This window comes from Corvus hawaiiensis, chromosome 3, assembly GCF_020740725.1.
Source record: "Corvus hawaiiensis isolate bCorHaw1 chromosome 3, bCorHaw1.pri.cur, whole genome shotgun sequence".
In the NCBI taxonomy this organism is placed as follows: Eukaryota; Metazoa; Chordata; class Aves; order Passeriformes; family Corvidae; genus Corvus; species Corvus hawaiiensis.
In genome coordinates this window covers 116,154,432-116,161,226 of record NC_063215.1, presented here as the reverse complement: position 1 = coordinate 116,161,226, position 6,795 = coordinate 116,154,432, and positions in this window count along the sequence as shown.

The following is a 6,795-nucleotide window of genomic DNA, read 5'->3' as shown; positions in this document are numbered from 1 at the left end:
TCCAGAACTCAATCTGCAGCTTCACCCTGAGCTACCTGCCTTGAATGTATTCCTCAACAGTGGCATAAGCAGGCACAAAAGACAAGCTGCAACGAAGCTATTTTCATGTCCAGACTCATCTTGCATATGGCTTTTGACATTGCTTGCCTGCTTCTGGAGCAGGCAGAAGCCTCTCCTGTTCCTTGAACTATTACAAACAAGTCAGATATAAACTTCAGCACATCTTGATCTTGTTTGCATGCATGCTGTGTGGTTGAAAACACCCCAGGAATAATCCACTCCCACAAAACACTTGGGTGGCTGCTTGGGATCCCCTGACAGGGAAGTGCTCACAAAGTTTGTGGCAAGGACAAGGCAAATGCTGACAGTGGAGCACATCAAGTGAGGCAGCATTAGCACCCCAGTCCCTGAGCAGGTAACACACACAACCCCCTGCCCAACCACTGTGTCATGGCAAACACCATAAGAATTTTCCTGACTAGCTGTCCTTTTGCAATCAGACAGACCTCACAGCTTCAACTCAGTTGCTCATACAGGACTCTGCTCCATCCTCAATTCTTCACCTCTTCCTGCCTCTTCTCAAATGCTCTCCTGCACAAACCTCAGCCTGATACAAGCAGCCAAGTCCCAGCAGTCTGTCACCCAGAAGCCAAGAATCAGCCTAGACATTAAACCTTACTTTTGGCCTTCCTTGAGCTGTAGAAAAAATAACTGGTCAACAGCCATACTGCAAAGGCTTAACCTCCATCCTCCAGGTGCAGGAAAAGTCAAATAGCAAACCATGAATCCAGATCATGGTGAGGTCAGGTGCAGGAAAGAAGCTTCCCTGCAGCTCATTGTGCCTTGGGGGTGCTCCAAGGCCCATACAGCCCCTCTCACTTGCCAGGTGATCAGCAACAAAGGGCCACACAGTCCCTTTTCTAACCCTATACCACAGGGGGACATCAGCTCAGTTTACCTTGCGCCTTTGCTTCCACCAAGGCTCACACTGCCTGCAGAGAGGCACATAGGAGACCCCATCTCCTCTGCTCAGCCTCAGCCAAACTAAGAGCCCAGCTCCCAGCAGAGCAATCCTCAGCATCTCTTGAGACCACAAGAGCAAGAAGAATGCCAGAGGCAAAGGCCTATTTTAATCTCGCTGTTACCTGGATCATCCTGGTCATGAGGAACACTACATTGTTTCAGCTGTAGCAGCCACACTAAAAAAAAAAGAGATAATAAACAATTAAAAGAGATCATTATTTCTCTAGTCATCTTTTAACTCTATCCCTTCACCTTGGAAAGGTGCAGGGAGATCATGAGTAAGACTAAGTCTCTGGATATCTTTCAAAAGCATTTCTGACATGAGTCAGAGACAAAAATGCCACAGGCCTGCTCTGAGGCCCACAGCAAGAAAGGAAGCACTGCTGTAGGCACTGAGAGGATCTGGAAAGGCAGATGAGCCTGATAAGGGCTGTAATGGGCTTAACAGAGGTCCCAGGGTAAGTTTCATCCTCACCTGGGGGTGTTCAGTTGTGGTCTGGGCTGGCTCTGAGGGACTCCTCTTAATAAAGGGTCTCTTTTTTTGGCAAGTGTGAGAGCTGCAGTCTGACTGGTGGGTGGGTTGCTCAGACAGTCTTCCAGTAATGAGGATTTTTGCTGCATAAGAGAGAATCTCTAGGGAACTATTTATAAGTGATCCAACAGGAATCCATATCATCCCTCAGTCCAAAGCTGCCTGCAGACCTGTGTTAAAGCCCACAGGACATTTTGGATCAGGTCTCCACATTCTCCAGTGCTTTCCTCTCATGTTCTTACACTGCAAGAGCATACCTCCATCAGGCAACATGAAAGCAGCTCCTCAGCATGGCAACACACCCAGGCCTGACCCATAACACCCCCTGCCACACCAGGACTGGGCTTCACAGCAGTGCAGGTGGTCAAGTGTTATCACACTCCAGTGTTCAGTACTTGCATGAAAAATGTAGATTCAGCAGTAAACTGACATCTCAGATGCAGCTTCATATTGTGCATATACCTCATGTGAGAGCAAGGCTCACTCATTACTCAAGAGGAGACCATAATTGTGCATATTTTAGAAACAGGCAGGTCAAAGAACACTCCTTAGAACACCTTGAAAACATCAAGGGCAAGAATTAGGCTGAGAAGCACTTTTCTTCAGAGGAGCACTGGTTTCTCAAAATATTTTGAACATTTGTAAGTGTTTTAGGAGAGTGAAGGAAGAAAAAACACTCCACATTCAGAAGATGGGGAGTCCTTGACAGATTTGTTTCCCTCACTTGTAATTTTCAGCAAGTTTATCAATTTAAAAAAATATAAATTATCTGCAGAACACTAGGAGGGGAAATCGAAATAACTCTCAGGAAGTTACCAGGGCAGTTTTCACTCCCATTTTAGAGATATATGAAGACATTGACCCATAAATCCTCAGAGAGAGTATTCCGGTTAGACCAAGGATGCATTAGACTCCTTTTTGCTTCAAACAAGGCTGAGGAATACTGCCAGGAGCAATTTTAAACCTACTGCAATGTACATGGAATCTGAGGAACAAAAAGGGTTAACACCTTAAGCTACATATTTGGTCTATCTTAAAACTCAGTCCCATTGTACAGAATAAACCTGGCCTCCTTTGAGTCACCTGAATTATTCCAGATGCACATCCATGTGACAAAGCTGACATCACGGCCCAGAGGAACACTTGCCATTTCCCCTGGAGTGGGTTCCCTGTCTGATGTAGTCCCTTTTTGGGCAGAGATCAAACAGACACGTCAGGCTTTCCCAAGAGCCCTTAGTGACAGAAATGAGTCTCTGAAAAGATCAGCAAGCTTATACCTTCCTTTTGCCTAACAAACACAAACCTCCTCTCCAGGCAGTTGCACTGGTGGCTTTCCAGGCTCTCCTTTGGAGAGATAGATTACAGAGGCAGCACCAAGTCCCACTGGGCAGATGTATAGTAAACAATACATGAAGATGGAAATATTTACAACCTTAATAGGGAGGAAGAAGCAACAGGAAGAGAGGCAGAGACAGATTCAACCCCCGTTTCAATAGGGGAAGAGCATCATGTTCTGAGAAACACCATCAAGGACTGTGCCAGGCAGTGCTCACAGGAGGGCTGATGTTTTTGTAGCTCAGCCCAAAGCACCAATTTTCAAGGTGGAAGTGACTTTTTCCAGAATGGTACAGCTATTCAATATCCAGGCTAGGAGCAAAACCGAGGTCCCTGCCCTTCTTCTAGAGCTTGGCCTCATCCTCCACTCTGCACAGCAAATAGCAAGAGGATTGGCCAAGGAGAGAGAACATTTTCTTGCATGGCAGAGTGAAAACTGGAGCAAAAGGTGTTATCCAAAAGTCAAAACTAAAACCTACAATAAGATCTTGTGATGGGCAGTAACACTCATGGGCTCTATAAGGAAAAGCAATCCCATTTGTCTGACATACTCCATATTAATTATCTATGTGGCATGAAAGCTAATGGTGAGCAGTACAGTCCTAGGATCTGTAAACCACGGATCTCAGGAAAAAAAAATGAATAAAAGCATTATACCTGTCTGCCAAAGGCCTCACCCTCAGCTACTGAGGCCCTTAACCCTAGAAATCATCTAACGCCACTCTTGGAAGCAGGCTCCAACTCTCTCCTCAGAGAGGGACTCAGCTTAACATTAAGTTTTTCACTGAAAGCAGCAGATAATGGCCCTGACAAAATGAGGCCTCAGGGGCAAAAGTATCCCTGGGACTGTGCCTACATTAAGAAAAAAAATAGAATTGTATGCTTGACTGGACTGCACAGCTCTTGTTTTGTCTAACTGAGGATGATCTAAAGTCCTGTTGTGTAGCAGGCAGATCACAGATAAAAGACTTAATGAGTGAGGAAGCCTTTCCTTCTTTTTCTGAATCACTCCTATGGATGCCCAAGGTTATTGCAAATTATTGCATCAACACTGAATCACTCCCTCCTTGGCATATTTAAGTACGATTAATCCCCTTCATAAAATTTTTTCATTCCATTGAACCAAAAAATATATAGAAGGGAGAAGAAAATGTGCAATATGCTTACTTTCAGCATCCCAAGTCACTTAGTCTCAACTTGAATTTTACCTACACAACCAGACAGCAGCACTAGTTATTACATCAGGAGTTTGGAAACAAAGGAGAAAGAGCAGGTGAAGCAAGCCCAGGAGACATCCAAAAGGAAAATATCTTTAAAGCGCCCCTGAATTAGTGACACTTACCTGTTTGTTCCATTTTGTGCCTCTGGGTTTCTCTGAAATAGAGAAGAGCAATTATGAAGTGACCCACTTTCCTCCTGTTTAGTGTAAGGAGGAAACAGGGGGAAGGGGATGAAGGGGAGGAGACGGAGAGTTGCAGAAGGGTAATATCAAAGGGTAGAGAAGGAAAAAAATCCCAAATCCTTACAGCAGGTAGGAGGGTAAATTGTGATGACCCAGTTTAACGGAAGAGCAGGAACTAGACCTACTAACAGTCAACACCTTCCCACGCACTCTAAGGAGAGGAAACAGCAAAGGAGAGGAAAAAACTTGGTGCTTACAGCTCCTCTTTGAGCTACAAACTCATTTCTCCAGGACAAAGTTTGTGCAAGGGAAGTTTCATGACAAAAGAGCAGCTGTCTCTCACCAGCCCTTTTACCTGCGTAAGGGAGGGGTGCAGCCACAGCCACATCCTGGTCGGGATGGAGCAAATCAGGTGCAAAAAGTTAAGGTCAAAAGAGCTCAGCCAGTTTTCATTAGCTGAGGCTGCCTCACAGGTGAGGGTGGGAGACACATCAGGATGCCAGGGAAATGGCCAATGTTTCTCCTTGTAAAAGACCCAACTCGTATCACATGTGCTAAAGTCAGAGGAAGTCACCATGGTGGCATGGTCTGACGTGGCAGCTCTAGCCTTCATTTTGGTGTGGGCCAGCATGTTCAGGAGATCCTCATCTGTTGTGGCTTTCGCCATGTGCCGTGACAGCTAATGGCCCAGAACCAATACCTCTGTAGGGGACCCTAAGAGCTGTCTGTCTTATGGACAGAAACCAGTATCTGGGAGGAGAAGGGGCGTTCTGGTTTGCTTTACATTTTGCTTCAAGATTAGTGAGGTTTCTGTTTCCCTTCTTAAATCCCATTTACCTCGCTCAGTATAATCAGGCACAAGTGGAATGAAGTTAGTACTTGTGTGCCACTTCACAGCATTCAAAAATGATTCAATAAATACTGTAACAAACACACGTATTGTGCAGTTGGCAATTATAACCATAAAGGAAGGACCAGCCATACCCTCATCTCCAAGTGGGTTATTAAAAATCACAAGCCAGCTTGTTGAACTCACCACAGCTCCACTGATTTCAAAGCCTGCACACAAAGACAACTGCACTTCTCAGTTCCAAAAGTCCCAGTTTTAAATAGCCTGTGTTTCCTGTAAACAAGCAACATCCCCCAAAAGCATAACCTCATTAAAAACGTGAGTTAAACCAGCACCTTAATTTGCACTCACTTAAAGATTAATGGTCAGAGTACATGGCTAAAATCATATGGGGAACTGCAAGTAAATGACATTTTGTGCTAATACATAGGTGTGTGCCACTGTGTTTTTGTGCTCACGGAAAAGTTAGGCAAAAGAAACTGGAGACTGCATCACAGAACAGCAGTCAATTTACTCAGCACGCTGTAAAACCTAACAGTGGTGGCACGCTGAAAAAGCCCTAAAAGGCCAGATTGGAAAATGCATATTTTGAACTCTTGTCCCACATCCTTGTTCTTGCTGTTCCTACAGGTGGAAAATGCCTCTGTTGCTCCTCCATGTGCCCACAAGGCACCGACTCGCTGTGGCTGGAGGGAGCTCAGGCTCCCTGCTCCAGCCTGGCTCTGCAGCCCATGGCCTGAGGCAGCCTGAGCTGGGCTCCAAGGGCCTGACATCTCCTTTTCCCAGGCTTGAACGTAACTCCTGGTTGACCACAGCTTCACCCGAACAGGCCTCACCCAGCCAGTGCCAGCAGAGCTCAGAAGTGCAGCTGAAGGAGCATTGGGTGTTTTGTGATCACACAGAAATGGCTGGTGCTTTTAGATGCCCTTGAGTTTGCACAGCAGCCAGAAGGAGTTGTAACATGATTTGATGTTCACATCTCTCAGTTAAGCCTGTGCCCTGCTTTGTGGGACCTCTGTCCTTTCTTAATTCAGCTTTTAGGCAGGTTTCTGAAATGATTCCCAAATTAAGGTTACATGCAAAGGAGGGGAATTAAAATCTGATGATGGTTTATTTTACTAAATCAGGATTGTTTCAAATTAAAAATTGGAGTTTAATCCTTACCTGCTGTCTCAGTCACAGGAACACAGAGAAAGCTGTTTCTATTCCTCTTTCCTCTATAAAATATAGATCATATGGACTTACTCCTTCTTCCTCTGTGTCCAATACCTTTGTAACTCTTGGGCAGAGCTTTCTCCTCATGAAAGCTGAGCTGGGCCTAAAACTCCTATTGTCAAAGTTTCTGGAGACCTCAGACCAGTCCTACCTCCATGCTAGATGATAATCCTCAGAGATATGGTTATGTTGTGACTACTTCTCCTTTGCACACGGGATAATAGATGTTAAAGTCTGGCATTGCAGGAAGTGACACAGTTATGGTGCAGCTGTGAGAAGGACCCAGCCAAGGCAGGGGGAGGTGGGGGCAGCAGTGGAACCCAGACTCACCAAAAAGCCCTGGTTGATCTTTAAGCAACTAGTCAGGAAACAGGTACCAAAAAACCTTTGGGGATCTGGCTCTGCACATCTAAAAGAGTGATCAGGAAATCGGTGGGG